This window comes from Pseudonaja textilis, chromosome 1, assembly GCF_049901715.1.
Source record: "Pseudonaja textilis isolate UNSWEBS1 chromosome 1, rPseTex1.2, whole genome shotgun sequence".
In the NCBI taxonomy this organism is placed as follows: domain Eukaryota; kingdom Metazoa; phylum Chordata; class Lepidosauria; order Squamata; family Elapidae; genus Pseudonaja; species Pseudonaja textilis.
Window position 1 is genome coordinate 306,374,479 of NC_141990.1, and position 25,428 is coordinate 306,399,906.

General features: G+C 38.6%; 1 protein-coding gene across 1 annotated transcript in view; it reads left to right on the forward strand.

Moving 5' to 3' along the window:
- The first annotated feature begins 767 nt into the window (after positions 1-767).
- The window catches only part of LOC113434901 (potassium channel, subfamily K, member 16-like), a 32,977-nt gene continuing 8,316 nt past the window's right edge, over positions 768-25,428 (forward strand). Inside the window, exon 1 of the mRNA XM_026698387.2 lies at positions 768-795. The gene's annotated coding sequence lies outside the window, so the exon portion shown is untranslated. The remainder of the gene's footprint in view (positions 796-25,428) is intronic.

Consider the following 25,428-nt stretch of genomic DNA (forward strand, 5'->3'; position numbering starts at 1 on the left):
GTTTGAGCCTGCTGTGAGTTTGGAGTCTGAGGTATCAGAGGACACAGATGCGAGCCAGGAGGATGAGAGAGTGTTGGAGACATGGTCGTCTCCAGAACCTTCCACGTCATTCATACCTCAAGTGTCAGCAGCTGATCCACAGAACGTGCCAGAGGCTTCGAGTGAGGACGAGACTGATGGATGTTGGCTTGATGCTAGGACTAGAAGAAGATTGAAACGTCAATCACAATCTGAAAGGAGACGTCAAGCCAGAGATTAATTAGAGAGACTGACACACCCCTCCAGGGGATTTAAGGAGGCGTGCTGGCCCTTAATCCTTGTCTGAAGCAAAGTGTATTTTGGGATTTGGAGAAGACGTTTTGACTCTCTTGGCTGTAGCATCGTGATTTATGGTCAGCTCGGACTTGCCAGACAGATTCCAGGAAGACTGCCAAGGACTGTGTAAACAGAAACTGTTAACTCTGCCTTGTCTGTGTTTGTCTGTTTGAGCATTTGAACTTTGGATTCTCACCTGTGGATACAGGTGAGACAGAACATATATATATATGTGTGTGTGTGTGTGTGTGTGTGTGTGTGTGTGTGTTCAGCTTTGTCCGGGTATTTTCCTACGTCATTGTAGTTGTGCTTTTAAAGTTGTAGCAACGTTTCGGCAGAATCTCATCTGCCATCATCAGGCTTCTGTATAGTGTTCATCTGGTGATGGCAGATGAGATTCTGCCGAAACGTTGCTAAAACTTTAAAAGCACAACTACAATGATGTGGGAAAATACCCGGACAAAGCTGAATGCCATACATGTAAGTACCTGCGAAAACTTAAGAAAACACACACACACACACACACACACACACACACACACACACACACACGTATATACATTTTACAGCATATATTGAGCAATGGTTACAAAAATTTTCTTTATCTTTATCATTGATGTGATCTGCCTTGTTACAATAACTCCTTCGTTCTTTTAATGTTTTAATTTCTCTATATAATTGCAAAACAACCATCTTTTATACCACCTTCCTTGAAAGGAGAAGATGAGAAACTAGATGAAAACTGTCCAGGCGAGTGGGATCAAGTGATTTTTTTTTTCAGCAGGGAGCAAAACAGAGAACTCTTTAAAAGGCCCCAAGAATGTCCACTCCTATAGTGAAGAATTTATGCTAGTCTCCATCCTGGAGGCTTTCACCTTGTCCAGGACAGACAAATGATCTAATTGACAGGTGGTTGCACTGACAACATTGAAGATCCTGTCCATTTCCTCAGGTCCAACAGGATCAAACTGTTCTCATATAGCAGAGCAAGACCATTTCTTCCTCATTCCTAGTATTTTGTTAGATAGTGCAACCCTAACCCTGAATGTGGTTGTGGAGATTGCTCTTAGCTGTTTCAGAGACATTCTAATCATAAAGGGTCTGTCCCTCCCTTATGGAGCTTCACTGACTACCTTCACAGGGATAATGACAACAGAAACTGTAGCTTTCTGTATGACAAAATCAAGAACTGTGCAATAACAATACCAGATAAAAGATTCATTCAATGCAGTATTTTGGTCACAAAACAGTCAATCTGAAGTCTACAAGCAGAACGCAAATTGCATTTCTATTATAATCTTGAAAATTTCGGCTAGTCACCTTCTCTCCACCCATTCTATTTCATAAGTTTGTTATTGCAGAGAATAAAATTAGGAGAGGGCCACATGATCTGAAGTGGAATGTACTGTACATGTTTGTTGGGGGTGCAACAAGCAAATAAATGATTTCCTTACTGAAGTTGCCTTCCTCAAGTTTGGTAATCCTTGCTTGCTTTTAATTGGAAACAGCCATTGATAACTGTACTTCACTCACCCTTTATATTAATTTTCCCCAATTCCCTCATCTTCCATATTCATTTTGCCTTTCTTCCAACCTACATTTTTCCTGGTAGAGCGATAATCCACACACTTGACAATGCTCTGAAACATTTGTGACGATTTGTAAAGCTGATTTCAAAACAGGTTTTTTTAAAAAAATCACATCTGAATCTTGATTACAAAGGGCAGAAAAAAGGAATGTAGATACTTGGATTTAATATCTCCACAAACTGTTCAAAGAGCAATATAAAACTCCACAGTTCATGTTGTTTTCCTAATGCTCTACAAACAAAAAGCTTATATGTTTATCCTACTTACATATGTGCCACATACTACAGATTGAAATAACTGGAAAGGAACTTTGAATGAGTCATTCTGAAATAAATCTAAAACAAATATCCTTGTAGAAATAATCCAAGTGACCTGTATTAAGGAATTCTACAGGACCACTAGCTTTTCTGTTTGCGCTTGGAGCAAAAGGCAGCAGTTTTGAGACTTAAATATTTGCAAAATTCAGATAAGCTGCTTAAAATGTTTCTGTAACTGTGTGTGTACATGGACAAGTGCACAAATCCGTTCCTAATTTGTTCTGCCTCAACAAGGAAAGAAAATGGGGTAAAGGGTATGAGAGAATGCACTTGTATTAATCTTCAGAGCAACAGCTGGAGACTGTTAATCTGTAGGATGGGGTTTCTTTTTTATTTTTCAATCTGTTTACGAAATAGGAGGAACAATTCCCTCGTAGACTTCAAAGCAAGCTACATTACTTCTGGTGGAAAAGGCAGAATAAAAAAAAGACTAATGTAGTCAATGAATGTTGTAAATTTAACATAAATGTTGTAAATTTTAACACGGAGAACATTTTAATGTGGCTTGAAATTGTGCTTCAGTATAAAAAGTTCAAGATGCTGTGGGCAGCAGGCATAGAAATGAAAACTCAATACAAACCAGAAAGTCATCGCTTTGTCTGTTCCAATTAACATACACCAGGAATCAGCAAGAATTTGTTGGCTAAAGAGTGTCCTTTTTAAAAAAGCTAAGGGACACTGAGTGCAAGGTGATGTCATGACACCACAGTTAGGTAGGAACACTTCTGTACACTTTGTTTTGGGGAGCTAAAAGGATTATTTTTGACCAAAAAAAAAATCTTTGTTTCCTGTCAAAAATCAGCAGGAAACTGTGCTGTATGATGTGGAACTTTGCTGTCAAACTTTGGCCAGTCAATTAGAAAGATTTTAGGAGCAAAAGACTGTAAAAACGATTCTTTTGAACTGACTTCTTGTGGAGTTACAAGAAGTCAGATTAAGGACAGGCAGGATTTTACAAGGTCAGGCAGAGGAGTTGAAAAAATTAGATTAGATTAACAGAGTTGGAAGGGACCTTGTAGTTCATCTAGTCCAACTCCCCCCCACCCCGCCCAAGGAGGAGACTCTACACCAGGCTTGTCCAACCCGCGGCCCACAGGCCGCATGCGGCCCAGGTCACCTCGTAATGCGGCCCAGTGTCCATCCCAACCTTCGTGCCAGAGCCAGCGAGGAGGAGGAGAGGCAGGCGCAAGGCGGGGCGAGGCGAGTGCCAGGCCAAGCAGCAACAGAAAAGGTGGGCGCTGTCAGAGCGCCACCTCCTGCTGTTGCCGCCGCCGCCGCTTCTGCCCCCACCACCGCTGCCCCCGCCGCCACTTCTGCCCCCGCTGCCAAATAAATTTAATATGTTAACTATGTTTTCTATGGTTTTTTTGGATGATCAGGGATCATTACTGTTATTTTATTTTATGTGCGGCCCAAACCAAATTTTCATCTTCTAATGTGGCCCAGGGAAGGTGAAAGGTTGGACACCCCTGCTCTACACCATTTCTGACAAATAGCAGTCCAATCTCTTCTTGAAAGCTTCCAGTGATGAAGCTCCCACAACTTCGCTGATGATATAAAGCTATTCAATACCACAGACAATACTACTACCCTCCAAAAAGACTTTGACTATGTATCAGAATGGTCAATCAAATGGCAACTTCAGATCTCAACAAATAAATGCTCTGTCTTACATATTGGCAAAAAAAAGAAAAAGAATCAGAAAATAAAATACAAGCTTGTTGATGATCCAAGCTCTGGAAAGGATCTTGGAGCACTCATCTCTAATGATCTAAGTGCTAGAGTCCACTGTAACTACATAGCCAAAAAGGCATTCAGAGTTGTTAATCTAATCCTACATAGCTTCTTCTCTAGTAATATCATGCTGCTAACTACAGCATACAAAACTTTTGCTAGACCTATACCTGAATCCAGCTCATCAGTCTGGAACCCATATCATGTATCTGATATTAACACAGTTGAAAAAGTCCAGAAATATTTCACAAGAAGAGTTCTCCGCTCCTCTATTCGTTGCAGAATACCTTATGCCACCAGACTTGAAACTTTAGATCTAGAAAACCTAGAACTACGCCATTTCCGGTCCGATCTAAATATAGTATATAAAATCATACATTGCAATGTCCTACCTGCAAATGAATACTTCAGCTTCAATCATAACAATACAAGAGCACACAATAGATACAAACTCAAGGTTAACCGAACCAAACTTGATTGCAGGAAATACAACTTCAGCAACAGAGGGTCAATGTTTGGAATACTCTACCTGACCCTGTGGTTTCTTCCCAAAAACCCCAAAACTTTAACCTTAGACTGTCTACTATTGACTCATCCCCTTCCTAAGAGGCCTATAGGGGGCGTGCATAAGCGCACCAATCATGCCTACTGTCCCTGTCCTATTGTTTCTAATAAGTATCTATTTCATGTATTCAAAACTATGTTTATTCTTATACCAGTATCTTCTAAGCGATTGACAAATCAAATAAATATTAAAAATACTAAACTTCTGAATGCAAGCTGTTCCATTGGTTGATTGCTCTCCTTATTTCCAGGTTGAATCTCTCCTTGATCAGTTTCCATCCGTTATATTCCTTGTCTGGCCTTCAGGTGCCCTGGAAATTAGTTTGACCACCTCCTCTCTGTGGCAAACCCTTAAATATTGGAACAATACTATCATGACTCCCTTCGTCCTCTTCACTAGACTAGACATGCCCAGTTTCTGCAACCATTCATCACATGTTTTAGCCTCCAGCCCACTAATCTTAGTTGCTCTTCTCAGCATTCTTTCTAGAGTCTCAACATCTTTTTATAGTGTGACCAAAACTGGATGCAGTATTCTAGATGTGGTCTTACTAAGGCTTTATAATGGTATTACAGATTTTTTTTTCATGTTTTTAGTATTAGATACACTTTGTCTTTTTGCATCTAATATATCTATGCAAACAACCTGCTAAAAATTTGAATTGACATTGGAGATGGCCATAAGTCGATAGTACAGTACAGATAGTCCTTGATTTACAACAGTTCATTTACTGACTGTTCAAAGAGCACTGAAAAAAGTGACTTATGACCATTTTTCACCCTTATAACGACCATTGTAGCATTTCCATGGTCATGTAATCAAAATTGAGACAGTTGGCAACTGATTCATATTTATGACAGTTAGTGTCCCCAGGGACCTGTGACCATCTTTTGTAATCTTATGACAAGCAAAATCAGTGAACAAGCCAGATTCACTTAACAACCCTGTTACTCATTTAAAAACTCAGTAATTCACTTAACAACAGTAGCAAAAATGGGGCAAAACACGCTTAACAATTGTTTTGCTTAGCAAAAGATTTGTTTTGGCTCAGTTTGGCTCAGTTGTGGTCACAAAGTAAAGGGCTACCTGCACAGCATTTCTTTAAAAACAGTGTTCTGTTGTCAGAGTTGTCAAACTATAACCTTTTCTCTTACTTTATTTACAAGATTTCTTTTTAAAGTATGCCAAAAAACAATTAAATGTTGATAAACCCAGGCATTTTGGAACCAAATGCTTTGGACCTATTTAAAAAAAAGAGACAATTTGATTATAACCTCAGAAGATACATTTAGAGGGGGGAAAAGGTGAAGCATTTCAAGAATAGAACATCTTGCCAATTGTTATTGTATAAGCAATTGTGCATTGCTGTTGTAATGGCTGCCTGTGGTACATGTAATATTGTGGTCTATGGAGATTCTCAGTCATCCCAGGTCATGGTTGTCCTAAAGATGCTTTTTCAAGAGGCAACTGGACTTTCTTGTTTTTCTTTCTTTCATTTCACATGTTTAATATAGGCCTTAATTTGGGGGGAGGGGCTTAATTTGATTTTATGCCAATAAAACATGCCGGGCCTTCCTATTGGTGGAGGACGTATTGTTGGAGAAACACGGTACAAAGTATTGTATGGGAAAGTATCCAAACATCTACACCAACCACATTTCCTATTCTCTTATACCTCATTTTTTTATTTGCTTTGCTTACTATTTTCTCACTTTAAAATCTGTAAACCACCACATTAAAATAGTAAGGATGTGTTTAGATTTTCAGAAATAACGTTGTTTTTAACTTTATATCTTGTAGAAATTATGGCACTTCCTCTGACTTAGTGATTCATTGAAACAAAGTTTGACCAAGACTGCTTGAAGTTATGCATGCTACTGTACATTAAGTACAAAGTCCTCAAAATCTGAGCAGTATCTTTCCTCGGTTTTTAGCCTGAGGGCTACTGACAGAAATCTTCAAAGGATGAACTTCTGATACCCAAACATGAGCCTTCACAATTTATTCAGCTATCTCCTGCCTATATTCCTACATTAATGAAGGAGTCCCTCTGGCAATTTACTTTTACAAAGAGGAAAGAAACATTAAAGACAAACTGTTATTTGAATCAGACACAAGGTCAGTCAAGGTTAAATTTGACAAAACACTACATAAAAAGTTTCAGCTATAGGGACTGTCCTCTGAATTTCTAAATATCATTTTGGATTTATTAGACCAAAAAAGGATCCTCAGAAGTGCTTGGAATCACATACTCCAACAGGATTTAATCAGGTTTCCGGTAATTTTAACCTGGGGAGTTTAAGGGAATAGTCTCCTTCCTAAAATTATATATTATACATTTTTTAATCATTAACTGGAGCAGATCTTTTTTATTGGCAAGTTTCAACAAGTTTCCATCAACTCTGTATGAAGGAAGCTACTGTCAACACTTGTTCATAGAACACACTTGTCCTTCCAGGTGGGAGGATGTTAAAAAGTGGAACATGTCCTGTATTATTTATTTTATTGAGCTCTTTGATCTTTTAAACTAGTGATTTTTCCAGAAAACCCAGTTCAGGTGGCAGCATTTATTTGACCTTGGATGGCCTTGGGGAAAAAAAACCTAAACCATGTTGGACTTATTTAGCTCTTGAATGGGAGGCAATGAGATGCTCAAAGTAATGATCAGTAATGGAATGGTACTGACTTTTTATCTGCCCGAGACAGTTTTCCCAGAACTTTTCAAATATAATCATAAAGCACATTTAATTATAAGTGAATCCAAGGTTTCTGTTTACTGAGGGCAGACCTGGTTATTATTTTGAAGATTGACAATCAAGAAACCTCAAGTTCACAGGCTAACGTGGAAATAAAAATGAAAAGGTAACAGGGAAGGCAATTACACCTTTTTCTACATTGTTTGGGTAGTCAGCAGTACTTAACTTAAGGGAGCTTTTCCTTTTTATTTTACTGAAAATGGCAAGTAAATCTGATGAATTTAAACACATTTTTTAATCAATTCAGCACCCAGTTTTGCTTCTGCAAAACTATTATTTTCTGCAAGACTGCACTTTTTCCTCAACATAATTGGCATCTTGAAATCTGTACTTATTGATACAATGTATAATTGAATGGTGAATGTAAGACAATATTGTAATGTATACTGTATATATAACTCTGTTTCTATTTGCTGGATAGTCTAAGACAGGGGTCAGGGAACTTTTTTACCTCTTACCCCCCAAAAAATTTATAAACGCAGACGTTACCCCCTTGATTTGAAAGTAAGGAAATCATACATCCAATAACATTTTGAATTCAAATACACCAGTCCCTCACCCCTTTCCTAAGAAGTCTGTAGGGGGTGTGCATAAGTGCACCAACGCCTACCTTCCCTGTCCTATTGTTTCCTTTTATTTTCTTATATGTATCCATTTCATGTATTCATAATTATGTTTATACTTATACCTATTATCTTGTAAGCAATTGACAAATCAAATAAATAAATAAATTTGTTGTGGCTATTGCCAATTTCTATTCAAAACAAAGGCAGTAGAGACTGTCTTCAAATTGGCAATAGGCACAACAAACTTCCATGTCAAAACACTTTAGCTCAGCAATTCAGAAAGTTTCATAAAAATATTGACAGTAAAAAAAAAAAGCGATTTAGGCCACAGAAGTCAACTTTTATGTTCTGTCAGGAATGCAAGTGACTGCCTCCAGCCTGTGCTTGAACCCAGCCAGTAAAGGGGTTCCCCACCGCTTCTCTGGCTAATTGATCGTTCAGGGGAGGAAACTTAGCATTAGGAATCGTCTCCTAACATGCAGCTCGAGGGGCTTCTGTAATGCGAATCTCTTTGGATGACAGAGCAGGCTTCTTCTGTACTGCACTCTCTGTGGCTGCACCTGCTGACTTCGCGCCACCTTCCAACTTTTATAGACGCGTCTGCGGAGAGAGCGCGGAAAATTGGCAATCCGAGTAAGGCAAACGACTCCAGGTGGCTCCAGAGATGGGTGGGGAGCGGGAAGAAAACAACCTTTATCTCAGCCGCCTTTATTGCGCAAATGGCCATCGCCTCGGACACTGCCCAGGCTGCTGCCAGCCAAACCGACCTTTTCCCGTTTGGCACAAAAAGCCGCCAGGGAGGAAAGAGGAGGAGGGAACCTGCTCGCTCAGCCTCTCAGCGCCCCGACTTGTTTTCGCGGGCTCCAGAGACACTGAACCGCGACAGCGCCAGAAGCCCTCCCCTGTCCTCCCCGTCTCCCCCCGCGCCCTCCCGGTTTCAGTCCAGCTCGCCCGAGTTTTGGCTGGCTGAAGCAACGCGACCTCGGCGTGCAGCGGCAGGAGCTGCGAAGCTCGCGGCAGGCAGCGCTGGGGCTACGTCAGTCGGGCGCGCGGTTTAGACTTGGCTCTTTAAACAGGCGTGTAAACTGAGATGCTCCCATAAGAGGCGAGCACGGCAGCAGTCGTTTGGGTTAACGGCAGCGGGCGGCCTTCCAGCGCCCTCGCCCAGCAGCTGCGCTGGCACGTGCGCGTCCGCCACCCCTTGCCTTCAAGTTAGGCTTGTCCCGGAAAGCTTCAGACCGACCGCCTTCGCCCCCTGCCCCCACCCTTCCCTCTCCGGCACGCGCTCCGTCTGGTTAGAATAGTCAGTAGCCAGATGACCCCCTAGTACCCGCTCTCTCTACAGCGCTTGCGCCATACACATAAATGCTGGAGCAGTCCACTGAGAGAGGGGGGGGAGCAGAGCAGAGAAGGAGGATGCGGTGACACTGACACACACTGACACTGGCCGTCCGTGCTATAATGGACCGTAATAACTGCTGCTATGCCGATAGTTCCGCCATTGGCCAGCGCAACCTCCTCATTACCCCCAGATTTTCACTTTTACCCCATTTGGGGTAATTTACCCCTGTTCCCCGACCACTGGTCTAAGATCATAACAAAAAGTTGATCAATTACAGAATGACATGATGGCTAAGCAAGACTCTGCTGCAGTTTCTAATTTTAATTGTTTTTGTAGCTGGTGTACCATAAAACGTGCTGGTGTACCATAAAACTGAGAATACTAAACCTGAAATTAAAGTGAAATCACAACTAGTAAGCAATCTCCACCTATTGCAGAAAGATTTAGCCTTCTAACTCCTCAAAGCCTAATGTTTATGAAGCTATGCACTTTCATGAAATCTTCTACCCTAATAAATCGATTAGCCTTTAAGGAGGCATATAATTTATTACTGCATGAGTAGCCGCTGTTGCTTTTGTTCTGTTAACATGGATATTAAACAGGGCTGCGTAGAAATGCTGGGAGTTTCAATTCATTTATCCGCATGTATAATTCTTTATATGTAGGAACAATAGAGGTTCCCATCTCTTATCAGGTTTTTATGTCTGCCTGGGTTTTTCAATGCAGCGTGAGACAAGCATATGTTGAATGATGAATGTGTTTGTTGTATCTACAGATACAACATTGAATGGATGGCCTATTTTTGGATGTCTGCTTCACCCACTTCTGGGCTTCAAGCAATTAGGTCTTAGTTGCCCCCCACACACACACACAACCCCCGACGACAACAATAGAGATCATTTTCATTTGTTTGCCTAGGACTTCAAGGGACGTACTATCTGAAAGCAATTGAGAAGTCTGGAAATTAAATTAGGGGCTCTGTATGCTTGTATAAAATTTGCTGCTTTCATTGCCACAATAATGAGGTCAGACAGAAAATGGTACTGTGCTTGTTTATTTACTGTATGCCAATTTATGGAAAGGAACTGCTGGGCTCTCTGGTTCTGGTTCTCTTTTCACCAAATAGCATCTGCTGGAGTTAAAACTACTACCAATTACTGCTGAACATGGAAATGAGGGAAGGGGAGAGTGAATTTAGGTAGTTGCTTAGGAAAGAGGGTTTATCGCTATTAAGCTGTCAACAGGAGATTGATGCTAATGGGAGACATGGGGTGAAGTGGGAGCTGTCCTGATTTTATTAAATATTTATCATATTTAGAGACCACCCATCTCCCTCATAGGCCAAAATATTATAATTAAAAATAGTTCAAGCATGAGAATAAACAATTAAAATTCAGAATTAAAAAAACAGGCATGGTAGTTTCAGAGCATTAATGTGCCCCTCTATCGGCTACAAGCAAGTTGGCAGAACCAGATCTTTAAGGATTTGTGAAAGCCCAGGAGAATGGGTCCTACCTCATTTTCAGGAAAGAATGTTCCACAATGTCAGGGCAACGGCTGAGAAACGTCTCTTCCAGGACCCTGCAAGTTGAAAATGTTTAACTGATGGAATCCTCAGCATAACTTCTCCACCTAACTGACTCTGATGGATCAATGCAATGGGGTAAAGACAGCTCCACAATTTACCTGGTCCCATGCATCATAACATAATCAACATCTTGAACTGGACCCAGAAGCAAAACAGCACCCAATGCAGTTCAAGCAGCAGAGGTGTTACATTTACCAATCTTGGGAAGTGCAAAATTGTTTGCGTGGATGCATTTGGTGTTAGTTGATGCTTCCAGATGGTTTTCAAGGATAGCCTCATTTAAAGCACATTGCAATAGTCCAGACATGAAATGGCATTTGAGATTGATCTATTCAGGAAGGAGCATAACTGGCATATGACACAAAGTTGAGCCAATATCCTCCGAGCCATGATTACCATCTGCTTTTTGAGCAGGAGCTGCTGCTGTAAGTCCAGAAAGACCCCCAAAATTTTGCAGCAGGTCTGCCTGGAGTGGCGCCACCCACATCCAAGACCAAACATGATAAACTCCCAGATGCGCTAGGGGCTCCACCTCCAAACATGATCTCTTGCTGGGGTTCAGCTGAAGATTGTTGATTCCCATCCAGGCTCCTATAGTGTCCAGGCAACGCAAAAAAATATCCACCGCATCACTCACTTCACCTGGGATGGAGATGTATAACCTTGCAGGTTCATGTAAGATGTTAAAAAGAAACAAAGAGAGTCCTGAGGCCTGCAGCACCCCACAAAGCAGAGGTTATGAGCGGGGCTTTTCACTCTTATCAGTCCTTGTTGGGCTTAGAAGAAAAAGGTGAACTAACACAAGATTGTGCCACTGAACCCTAGCTTCCTAAGTCAGTCAAAAGAATATCATGGTTAATGGTGTTGAAAGCTGCCAAGAGAACAAAAAAGCAAGAATGGGTGCACCACCTTCATCCTGCTCTTGCCAGAGATCATCTAAGAATGATACCAATGCTGTTTCCATCCCATATCTGGACCTGAATCCTTACTCAAAAGCTGGGGTGTCAAACTAAAAGCAGGGGTGCTTAGAACTGGCCTGCGGGCCTGACCTCAGTGCCTCTGCCAGCAAAAATGGAGCTCAGGAGAGCCACGGGCAGCCTTCCTGGGCTCCATTTTCAGTGGTGATGGCCTCCTGCAGCCTTCTGCCAGTGAAAACTGAGCTCAGGGAAGCTCAGGGAGCTCAGGTCACAACAGCCAAAATGGAGCCTGGGGAGGCTGCATGCTGCCAAAAATGGAGCCTCGGTGAGTGATGTCAAGCTGGCCATGCCCACCCTGGCCATGCCCACCCCAGCCCCAGGTCCACCACAACCCTGATGCGGCCCTCAATGAAATTGAGTTTGACACCCCTGCTCAAAAAGGTCTAGATAATCCATTTAATCCAGAATCTTCCTGAGTTACAGTGCCATCAGACTGGATGAAAATTGTTCAGAACAGTGGGATCCAGTGATGACTTCCTGAGGAAGTGCACCAGTGTCTCTTTAAAAGGGGCCTATAATTCATCAAGGATGAATTCACCATCTGTTGGACCCACCCACTCCTATGCCTTCCTTGACCTATACAACCAATTTTTCACATTCCCATGTACCTATGTTCCCTGATATGCGTCACCTCCCACATGCCTTCCTGACCACACAACACCTCTTATATGCCCCCATGTACCCTTCCCAACCCGCCAAACTGCTGCACACCTTCTCTGACCTAAGCTACACCTTTTGCATAACTCCATCTACACTCCTGATGATGCTGCAACCCATGGTGATGGATGAACTCACCCAGTGGCATCATGTAGATATTAAAAAGGAGTGGAGGAAGTACCAAGCCCTGTGGCAAATCACAGAAGAGCAGCTGTGGGCTGGATCTCTCCCTGTCGACACCAGCTGATTGGTAGAAAGGAGCTGAACCAGCAGAAAACTGTACCACGCAGCCTATTTATCTGGCATACGCAGGTTAGGCTGATTCCGTAGATCACATAAATTCTCGTCCATCATGAGCTGGAGAGAACAACCAATCAATTTCAAGACAATATCTGCAGCAGTTGTAGCCAGCTATATTCTTGTACTCTTTTTGCTACATCTGGAAGCAAATCTTATGAACTAACAAGTCCTTTCAACCAGTCCTTTCAAATAATCAAACAACAAGCAACAGAATTTATCAGTCATAGTTTTGCAATGTATAAAGTATAGCAATGATGGAATATTTTTTTGAAAAGGACAATTTAACATCGTGCATTGGTGCACTAGAGGAAATCTTGTTTTCTTAGAAAAAGAACAATTTCTTCCTATCTCCTATAAAACAAAAGATGGGATATTCCTACACTTACTTAAGGTTCACATACTGCACTAAGTCATAATGTTAACAAATCTCAACAAATGCAAAGTTATCTTGCTTCAAAGTTAATAAATTATTGTGTTCAATACAACGGAAGAGAATAATAGAATTGGAAGCAGTGGTGGGATTCAAAAATTTTTACTACTGGTTCTTTGGGTGTGGCTTGGTGGGCTTGGCTTGGCTTGGCTTGCTGAGTGTGGCTTGCTGGGCGTGGCACAGGGGTGGCATTCAGCAGGTTCTGACCAATTCCAGAGAACTGGTAGCGGAAATTTTGACTAGTTCAGAGAACTGGCAAATGCCACCCCTGACTGGAGATTTTACAATATTCTTCCCCTGCCACACCCATCAAGCCACACCCACAGAACTGGTAGTAAAAAAAAATTGAATCCCACCACTGGCGTGGCTGGTGAAGGATACTGTAAAATCTCCATTCCCACCCCACTCCAGGGGAAGGATACTGTAAAATCAGGAGGCAGAGAATAGATGGGGGCGGGGCCAATCAGAGGTGGTATTTGCCTGTTCTCCAAACTACTCAAAATTTCCACTACCGTTTCTCCAGAACTGGTCAGAACCTGCTGAATACCATCTCTGGTTGGAAGGCACCTTGATGTCTTCTTGTTCAATCCTTTGCTCAGTTAGAAAACCCTATACCATTTCAGACAAATGGTTGTCCCATTTTTTCTTAAAAATCTCCTGTGTTGGAGCATCCACAACCTCTGGAAGCAGATATGATTAGATGATCTCCATAAAAGAGAATAACAAAAAAGAAATGTTCCTACAATTAGCTTCCTTTCTTTCACATAGTAAACAAAATGTATACTTTTCAATGGTTCCTATTTTCCTACATTTGGTAGCAAAGTCAGAGGATATTTTTTACTTTCTTTCCCCACAATTTTAATTCCAGAGAGGTCTGTTTTTATTTCAGAAGTGTAGCAGATTATGGAGACTATTGAATTATCCCCAATTTATTGTTCACTTTAATAATGTGGAATAATATCCTGCATCCAGCAGCATCCAATTACCCACACATATATAAGGTCATACTGTCACCAAAGTACTATCATCATTGGCTATTATCTGTGTAAGAAAAGGCAGATGTATATATTAGAAAATCAAATGACATTAGTATGATGAGTGAGTCTGCCTTTATTGCAAAATGGACAATATCTGAGGTGACCCAGCTACATCTCAGACTCCTGGATTTTGAAGAAGACCATCACTGAAAATATCTTGACCTAAAACACCTAGTGAAACTTTTTTGCTTTTAAAAAAAATATTTTAAGGATAAAAATCACAGCAGGAGACTTTCTAGATTGAAACCACTTCTATTCTGAACTTTAAAAAAAACTTAAATTGACCAAAATTAAAATGTCTAATATAGCCATTTTCCTATCAAATTTTGGTCATCAGATCTTGAAGGTCTCAGTGGACCACATCACGGACTCTGTGCTTCCATTATACATGACCTTCAGAAAGTTTTTATGGTTTGTTTAATAATTCATACATAAAACATTCTACATGTGTGCATGCAATAATGTGACTATTGACTGTGAATAGTATGTTGCTGTTTTTAATTCTTCGTTAATGCTTGAATACAAATTATTGTACAAATTATTCAAGAATTATTTCTCTTCCCCTAATGAGGTAATTTATATACTGAGTCCATCTTCTCCAAGCCTTACTCTTTCTGTCTTTATAAAGATTAGCACACGGGGAAGTAGCTTCACTGCCTCCTTTTTACCTGCACCCTTCAATAATCAAAGCTATTTGCAAGGAAGAACATTTTCCACCACTTGAGAGACAGATAGGACTCATCCTTTACACAAACTTTATAGCGATTTGTTTGTTTGTTTGTTTTGGCTGAATAACATCTATACATCTAACTATGGTTTTAAACTTTGAATTATGATTTGGCATAAAGCCATTCCTGGTTTTAAGCATGATCAGTTGAACAAGCTATAGTGTTTTTTTCCAACCCTAACATGATATAATAACGTACAAACAGCTGTGTTGTGAGCTGGCATTATGGAACATCTAAATAATCAACTGCCAAGATTTCAACTGCTCCAGATTAACTGATTAATATTGCAGCTCTGCGAAATATGTATGATATGAAGCAATCTTCGCCCACGAGGAAATTATCCTAATCAAGAGCAATGAAAGAGCAAACAAACTAGCCTATCAAACCCAATAAACCCACATTTATTCCTTTTCTCAGACTGGCATTCCTGAAAGTTAAATACTGCAACCTGCTGTTAAATCCAGGTATTGCCATAGTCATACATTAATAGAAAGTTTTAAGTTCATATATTTCCAAAGCATAGCTAAACATTGTAAGAAGAGAGCAATGTCCAATCTGTGGTAGCCTGGAATTAGAAGAAATCCAGTAGCCCCTTTTTGAGACTACTAAATATAATTAAAAGGTGTCAGCTTTGCAGTGAAAACAATTAATTAGTGGAACAGCTTGTTTTCAGAAATTGCAGGTGCTCCATCACTGGAGGTTTTTAAGAAGAGATTGATCAGCTATTTGTCTGGAATGGTATAGGGTCTCCTGCTTGAGCAAGAAATTGGAGTAGAAGACCTCCAAAGTCCCTTCCTATTCTGTTATTCAACTTTCATGAGCTGCAGTTCACAAAAGAAAAGCATCTGATGAAGTGAGCTTTGGTTCACAAATCCAGTTGAATAACTGGATAGTCTGAAAAGTTTAGCTAAAATTCTCCATCCTGTTCTTTGTATATTTAGGCTGTGATTCTAAACGCATTTACGGAGGAAGTTTTCCTCAAATTCCAGCATCCAATACAATTGAGTCATTTGGATATGTTTGTACTATGAGCAGTGTTGATGGGCAATGAGGATATGGGTCCGGAGAGGTCAGCAACATCCTCAGGTATGACATGGTACTGAGTAATTTGATATGCAAAAACTAATTTAAAAATAGAAATGACTGGAGTTGTTTAATAAACAGCCAGAATTGTATATTTGTCAACATGTAGAATGGCTGGAGGTCTCTGAGTTTGGTTGTTTGCTTGCAGGCATTTCATTAACTGATTAGGTAACATCATCAGTGTTCAATATACTATTAAGTATCACTTTTTCATGACCAAGATTTCATCATCTTTATCAAACTCTGACAGCCTTGCATGATCTCAAGTAAAATTGCTGAAATTTCAGAAGAACACACACTCACAAAGTTGAAGTTATGCAAGATTTGGCAATTCTATGAGATTTTGCGCATTGAAAAAAAAACCAAATAGTTTTTTAAAAAAATTTAATGTTGAGATTGCAACAGGGAACATCTTGACATCACCCTCACAAGTTCTAATCATATGAAAGTACAAGGTTTTGTTCAAGCATCGAAAGTTTAATGTGACTTTGGTCACTGTGCTCAGGTCAACAAATCATGGCTAAAACAAACTGCTTTAGCACAATATCTGAACTCAGTCATAATCTGGATTTATATATATTGACATATTAATATTTAATATTAATATAGTAGCTTTAAATTTATCCTTAGCCAGTGGAATTGTTCTTTGGGTTTAATAAATCACCTGGCCTTAATTTAGATAATCAAGCCTCACATAGGGAACCTGCTTGGAAAAGGATTCTGGTGCTCTAATCTTTTTTATCTGGAAAGCTTCTTCAAACATTTCATTGCTACTTATTCATCAAGCATTTGGCACGGAAACACTCTTTCAGGTATCACAAACTTTGTTTTCTAGTTTCATTCTCCTGGGGGGGCTAATGTTTCTTCTGTGCTTCAGTTTTATATCCCACTTCTGAGCTTTTCCCCATATTAAAATTAATTCAGTTATGCTGGTAAATACACTCCTGCTGAACACACAATACTGAGTGCAAGCTGCATCTATCTACAGTTCTAGGCAATGCTTGGAAAAGAAGCCAACTCTTCTGCCCCACACCGTTAGGAAGTGGTAGGATATTATTTGTTTATTTATTTATTTAATTTATACATTGTCCATCTCACTGCCAAGTGACTCTGGGTGTACAAACTTTTCTATATCTGCTGTGCATGCTTCTCTTTCTTCCTATTAGCGTGCTTGCCTCCTGCCATTAGTCAATTCATTTGGGAGATTAATTCAATTATTGGAGTACATCAGGGAAGATCTGGATTTGAACTCCAGGTCAAATCTTAATCAATAAATCTCTTGTTGCAGATTGGTTGTTTGCTTGCATTCCCTAGTTGTAACTGACTAGGTAACATCTTCAGTGCTGAACAATTAGTTTAATTTAGTTTACTTTATTGTCATTACACCTCGTACTATGAAATTAAATACCATCAGGAGTGATGAAGTTACCTAGACAGATAAAGAAACTTCTGAAAGCAAACAACCAAACTCAGAGAACAGACTCCTCAGTTCAACTCGGAGCTCCAGATATTCTCTTCTATTGAAATATCTTCTCATCTACAACTTTACTGTGAAAGAGAAAACAGACCTTTACTGCATTATCATGGGTTCATTATCATGTAGAGTGATGTATATCACTTTGAAAAGTGTCTATCTACATTTCAGAGACGGCATCAGCTGAGAGTTTGGATATGCAACATGTGATGGGTATTGCAATATGGCACGTCTGCTAGCAACCAGAGATACAATTCCATAGTTAACTGCTTGTGAGGCTTTTTTTAAAAAAATAGGTTGTCCCCCTTGATGTACAAGGTGTTTTTGCTTAAGTTGCTGGCCCATATTTGGGGATTGACAGTATACCACAATTTCTGGAATATACCAGATTTATGGTGCATGGGATTTTCACCTAAACCAAAATCAAACAAAGCATATTATGGCCTCAAAAAATGCAGGGACTAGTGCTACGGATATGTCAGCCTCCAAGATTTCTTCTCTGACACCTTTAACTGCTTGATTCTTGCTGGGTGCTATGGAAACTGGGGGGAGGAATAATTGGGTTTCATGCGGGGAAGGGTGCTGGAGATTGTAGTTGTGTGAACTATAAAAGGTGGAACACTTTCCTGCTTTCTGCGCAAATGCAGCCACTTATCTTTTCTAGGCCAAAGTCAACCATCTTGGCATACCAGATGTGTGAGACGCCACCTGAACATGATAACCCACATGACATTATAAACACCTCAGATTGGATGTCCAGTTTGAACTATTGGGGGATGGGACTTGGGATAACTTTCAATATGTAATTTCCGTGCCTATTTGCCTCAGATCTTGCTTCCTTTTTGTAGCTATCACTTCAAATCCAGTAAAAGTACTTTTCTCTATTTTAAATGGAGCCTAAGATTTTCTTTCTTGGATGTTGAATGAAGGCACAGCTGACAGGATATAACTTATAATATATTCAGATATTATAACTAAGCCCAAGGAAGGAAGGCTTGTATTGATTTTAGTTCTTTTAACTAACTAGTTGCTCTAAAAATAAACTTCATCCCTGCTAAAACATTCCCAATTTTTCCCTGTATAAGATCATCTCCATAAAATGTGTATTAGTTTCTCTGATATAGAGATTATATGCTGCTCAGCTTGTGTACAAAGATGACCTCACAGAGGCCTAGGGGTACAGGTAAGCAGGTCCAGAAAACAAGGGCAATAGGCCCATGACCTCACAGATGTACTGCTCCTACCAAATAGTTATACAGTTAAAGGGTGATGCCAAAGACACTGAAAATTGAAGTTGGGAGTTCAAGAGGACTCAAGTAGCAATGGATCTATGAAAGTGAGTGTGGTACCAGTGAAGGGTTGGTTAAGATGTACTTCCATTGTTTCTCGCCCTTACAGAGGAAAAAAACTCTATCCTAACAATAACAGGAATAAAGGAAATCAGTTAAACAGTAGACCAAATCAGCAAGTACATAAAGTTTTATTTGTTAAATTTATTGACCGCCCATCTTGCCCCAGGGTAAATCTGTGCAGCTTACAATATTAAAAGATAAAAACATCTAAATAAAATACTACAAAAATATAAACATACAATAGCTAAAAGACAGGGAGAGCAGGAGTAGGATGAATGGAGGGAGGATGACAGGTGGGATCTGATATTAATATATCAACCACCTCTGACATGAAACCCCTCCTTTGGAGTCCCAAGCCAACTGGCAGAGTCTGGTGTTTAGGCTCTTATGGTAGGTCAGGTGGTTTGGAGCGGATCTCAATCCAGATGTTTCAGAGGGCAGGTGCAATGGCCCAGAAGACCCTTCTCCTGGACCTTGCCAATAATTCCTCTATTGTCTTTTAAAAACTTCTGATAGACATCCAACATATCAAGTAGACATTCCTGATCCATACAATATTATCATATTCATTAGGTATGGTTAGTTTCCCTCCATTGATCTTTCTGAATATCTTTAGCTTGGATGCCTTTTAATCTTATTGATTTAGCTCTGTTGTTTTTATTTTGCTATGTTATTGTTTTGTTGTAGTTTTTAATTTTTTATGTATATAGTCCAGGCAACGTTAGTGATGAGGTAGTATAATAGTAGCTAAGCAAGCCAACCAAGAAATAGAAAATAATTTTGTGCCAGAAGTACCTGAAGATGTCTTTAATGAGCATAAAAACTTTGGCCATCTTGTGATCCATGTACTCACAAAAATTACATTTCAAGCCACAGACTCATTGAGTCTTCATATTTCTCTAAAGTTTAACCAGTGTTTCTCAAGCTCAACAGCTTTAAGATGTGTGGACTTCAACTCCCAAAATTCCCCGGGCTGCATACTGGTCACTGACTCTAATAAATCTCATGTTCAGTGCTGCTGGTGATAATCATTTTATAGATGCTTTTCTAATTTGAGCAGATGTAGTTTTACAAAAAAGATACTCTATGGCCATTGCTCATGAGTGATTCGTCTGTCAAGATATATTTCCCAAGTCAGTTTTTTTATTTTATAAAAAGTTTTTATTTTTTAAGACAAACATGTACTAACAAAACATAAAACCATCTTCCATTTTATATACATACAGTGTATCAGTTGGTTACAAATCTTTTGTGCTATCCTTTTGTAGTCATTACTCACAGTTTATATCAATTTTCATATTGTCAAATTAACATATACTTATATATTTATCAGTTATTAATCATCCATGACTAAACTATTTATTCCATCATTTTATACAAGACATTCCAAATTTTGTTTTAAAATTTATATTATACTTTCATCCAATGGTTATATATGTCTATATTATATTTTATATCAATCTGTTAAACTTCTATTGCAAAATTATCTAGTCTATTACATTACCGTGTCTTTTTGTCCACCCATTGATAAAACAAATCCCATATCATATAAAATTGTTTATCTTCTTGTTCTCTAATTTCAAATGTCAATTTACTCATTTCAGCACAGTCCATAATTTTCTTAATAACTTTCTCCTGCATAGGTATTTTATCATTTTTCCAATTCTTAGAAAATACAATTCTAGTTGCTGTTAAAACATTTATAATCAAATATTTTAGCTCTTTGTTGTATATTACTGGTATAATTCCCAATAAAAAGATCTCTGGTTTAAAGTCTATATGTTGTTTCATCATTTTTTCCAAGCATGTGTGGATTTTAGCCCAATCTTTTTTTGTGTCCGAGCATGTCCACCACATATGGTAATATGAACCAGGTATCTGATGATATTTCCAACATTTGTCCAATTTATTCTTAAACATTCTTGCAAGTCTCATCAGGGATAGATGCCACCTGTAAAACATCTTATACAAATTTTCTTTATATGCAATTGACATTATCATTTTATAATTTTGAGACCACAATTTTTGCCATTTTTCTAAATCAATCCCATATCCAAAAATTTTCCCCCAAGCAATCATCGTTTCTTTAACTTGTTCCTCTTCCAATTTAAATTCTAATGAATGTCCATAAAGTTTTTTTTTACCTTTTCATCAGTACTCATCAAAATTTTATCTAAATCAGTCAACTTATCATAAATTCCTTCTGTTTTCCAAGTCAGTTTTATTTTTGAAAGAGATGTATTTATAATATCAATTAAACTTCTATAATGGGATGAACCCATTAGCTAAATTGATTAATTGCAGGTAGGCATAACTTCTAAAAAATGTGGATTCATTTGGAATTCCCTGTTGTTTAATTAAAATAGAAGCAATGGCTATAATTTGACATTATTGTATCCATATTGTGTGCAGTTCATCTTGCTTATCTCGGTAAAAACATTTTCACTGTGGAAACAATCTTTTAACCTAAAAGCTTTTGTATGAATCCAATCTTTATGTAGTAAATAGTTATCTTTATATAGATAGTTGGGATGATCTAAAAAAAAAAATCAAAGGAGGGAAAAAAGGAACTAAATATTTCATCTGCAGTTGCTTGGCCATTAAACCACTTAGTAATGCATTTTATTGAAAAGCAATTTACCGCTGTAAAAGGGAAGAGCACATATTTCCACTTTACCGTCTCAGTTATATCCCAGGAGATCGTTCCATTACCATGCAGATAATGGTGACGCAGATGCATTAATTGATTTAGTTGAAATGCATCAAAACCAAACTTCAGATTAGGTATAGCAAAGCTTCCTTGACACTTCAATCAGTTTAAAACAGAACTGGCCAATCTAATGCGATTCCTCACACTTTTCCATTCAGAAAGCTTGTTCTTAGATAGAAGTAATAATTTGGTATTGGAAAAAAATAATTTGGGAAGTATCACTATTTTAATTATCATAGATCTTCCTAAAACTTGAGGATTTTCCCCCCTTTCATTTTTATCATTTCGTCCTTTAACCAGCATGAGAAGATAGAATTTCAATTTAAAGTTTTTCTATTTCTTTTAAGGACAATAATTCATAGAGATTTGATTCAGCAATAGGTGAGTTTTAAATGAGCTATGTTTTCTGTGTATCTTTTAGTTTCTATATTTCATTTCTTTTCCTATATTAATTTTGAATACCAAGATTATATGAAATGTATACAGAGTACTACTGATTGTGGATTGGAAGTAAAACTATAGACAGTGTGCCAATACCAAAAATGTTAAGTTGATGGGATTTATTTTTAGTATTAATTATCGTAACTTGTGAAGAAACTCATAACAGATTGGGTGTCCAACAAGGAGAGCAAAATGTATGGGGGAAAGTGCAGAGAGAATATATGTATATAGGTATGAACTGGTGTAATGGATGACTTGTATGAAAGACCTTGGGGAAAGAGAGAAGGAGATGCTGCCTAGGAAACAGGTAAGAGAGAGGTAAGCCTCCGTGTCTTAACAGTCAGAGAAAAAACTTAGGAAGGACCTGCCCTAATGGAGCAAGCAGTTGAGAATGGTGGTGGGTATTCGCCCCCTTTGAGATTAGTGAAGATGTATCCTCATATGAGTCTGACATGTTGGAAGTGCAAGAAGAAGAAAGGTACATTTTATTATATGTGGTGGTCTTGCCCAGAGACCCAAAAATATTGGCTAAAAATCAAAAAATGGTTGTAAGACATTGCTAAAGTACAAATAGAAGTCGAACTGGAATTTTTATTGGGAATATTTAAGAAAAAATACGGGAGAAATATAAAATATATAATATTACATATTCTGACGGCAGCCAGAATTGCTTTTGCCCAATGCTGGAAACACCCATCTATGCCTTCAGATGAACTGGTTATTCAAAAAAATAATTACTTGTGCCAAGATGGATAAACTAACTTTGATGTTAGAAGAGAGAGAGGAGACCGAATACTATAAAATTGGGGGAAAATGGTATGACTGGATCAAACAAAGATAATTAAAAGACTGATGAATTAAGGCTAAGCAATATATGAGTTAAATGTTTATAGTTGCATAAATTGTATATATTTGTAAATAATGCACAAAATAGTATAAGAAAATTGTCACAACTTGACAAATTTAAGAGATTTTTATTTTTTACTTGTTTTACTTATGTTTGTTTTTTAAAGTTATAAATGATCAATAAAGTTTTTTTTTTTTTAAAGGAAGAGAATGGCAGTGGGAAGTTTGTGCATTCAGACTTTCAAGATTCATTAATGTAGACTTATGAAAAAAATATAATTAGTTAATGTTGTTGTATGTCCTCTCTGGTTTACCTGGGAAGGCTGGCATTTTCAAATGATGCAAATTACAATGATGCACTATTGATGTATTTTATCCAGGTTGGATGAAGTTACAATATTATTATAGCAATAGCAATAACAATAGCACTTAGACTTATATACCGCTTTATAGTGCTTTACAGCCCTCTCTAAGCAGTTTCCAGAGTCAGCATATTTCCCCCCAACAATTTGGGTCCTCATTTTATCCACCTCAGAAGGATGGAAGGCTGAGTCAACCTTGAGTCTGGTGAGATTCAATCTGCCAGATTGCAGGCAGCTGGCTGTAGCAGAAGTAGCTTGCAGTACTGCACTCTAACCCCTGTATCACTAAAGCTCTATACCATTCATGGTTTCCATCAGACTCCTAGGTCATAAAATGTAGACTATGGCTTTATTTCAATTGTAAAAAATAGGAAGACAGGAGCCTCCTCATGCTTAATTTAATTGATCTAAAATAATGCCCTTAGTGCTAAGAATGGCTCTTGAACTGCCATACATCCTTCTAACTTATAAAACTATACTTGTACAGTATACTGCATGAGTCAAAAAGAGGGCTGTGAATATATTTACAGACCCTTCATGTCCTGGACATAAACTGTTCCAATTCCTACCCTCAAAATGACACTATAGAGCACTGCACACCAGAACAACTAGATTCAAGGACAGTTTTTCCCCGAATGCCATCACTCTGCTAAACAAATAATTCCCTCAACACTGTCAAATTATTTACTAAGTCTGCGTTACTATTACTATTAATCCTCCTCAAAAAGCAGGACATTAGCAGCAATATCAAATGAGAAATTGAACATACTCAAAAAAGGGTATTAGGCAATTTCAGGTTTTACAATGGATTTTTCATTGCTAATTGTGATGGTACTTATAAAATGCCGCCATATAATTTACCTCTGCATAAGCAACTTAACTTCCCCTCCCTTCCCTTCACCTATCCCAATTTAAATTGTACATTAGTCAAACCACTTTATACTAATGATGACATGAAGTGAAGCTTATGAAAGCCTATGCCTTTTAATGAAATTTGTTAGTTGGAAAAGCTGCAATTAATTTCTTATTTTTACTGGCATAAATGTGAGTTGATCACATGACATTGCAACCAGATGCTTCCTATTATAATAATTCCTTGTGTCAGAAGCTCTCTATTAACTGAAAAGGCAATGCTCTTTCTAGCTACAGTTCTCATTGCAGAAGCAGGAGCTACAACTATCATGGAAGAAACATTAACAAAGGGCAGTGTAGTTTCTCACTGAAAGGGGCAAGTGACTGAAATGCCCAGCTTTTAATCTTTTAGCAAGGTAACTCATATAGAGTCCCTATAAAGGCATATAAGACAATGGGGGTAAGGTGGGGTTAAGGCTTTACAGGGCATCCAGCAATTTCATTTCCTTTTAAATCAGGAACAGATATGTTGTGTTTTGTGTTCCTTGCATTGTTACTTGTTTTAAAATATTTTTAACAATTTATAATTGTTCAGCGTTAATAGGAATTGGCAGAATAGTATTAGTAATATTTAATATATTACTTATAATTCATATTTATATATCATTTGTGTTTATAATTTTTATATAATGCCAGCTGACAATTGTGATTTCTCATTAATGTATATATAATAATTTATTTTAATTTGAATATTTTAATAATATGTTATTACTATCTCATTTGCCTATCCCAGGTCCTTGAGAAGGATGCTATAGATCAGGGGTGCTTACATCTGGCCTGCGGGGCTGCCCTGGAAACAGTGAAGGACCAGCCCCTGGTGCCTTTGCCAATGAAAACAGAGCTTGGGAGCCCGTTTTCTCTGGCAGAGCGCTCGGGCGACCAAAGGGGCTCCTAACATGGCCACGCCTATCCCTGCCCTCCTGAGGTCAAACAGAACCCTGATGTGGCCCTCAATGAAATTGAGTTTTACACCGCTGCAATAGATGGATAAAATCCCCACAAACATCTAGCTGACTGTGTGACCAATCATAATAATCATATGTTTAAATGTGAAATAGATGAGCACTGATTAACTTCTGGTTCTCTGTGTTCAGTTATTTGCCAGGAAGGGCAAGTGTTGCTTGGTTGTCAGTTTTATATGAGCTGTTCAGACCTGCAAACATTCATAGAATCTTGATCCTGGCAAATAATGAATATAGTTTTAATAGTCCTGGCTACATTTTAAAATGAAGTCAGAAAAGTGAGGAGACAGAATGACTAATTGCCTGGAGCATTTGTTACAGAGGATGCTTCCAGGCAGTTGTTAATGCTACCAAAAAATATTGTGAAGCCAGTTCTACTTAATGG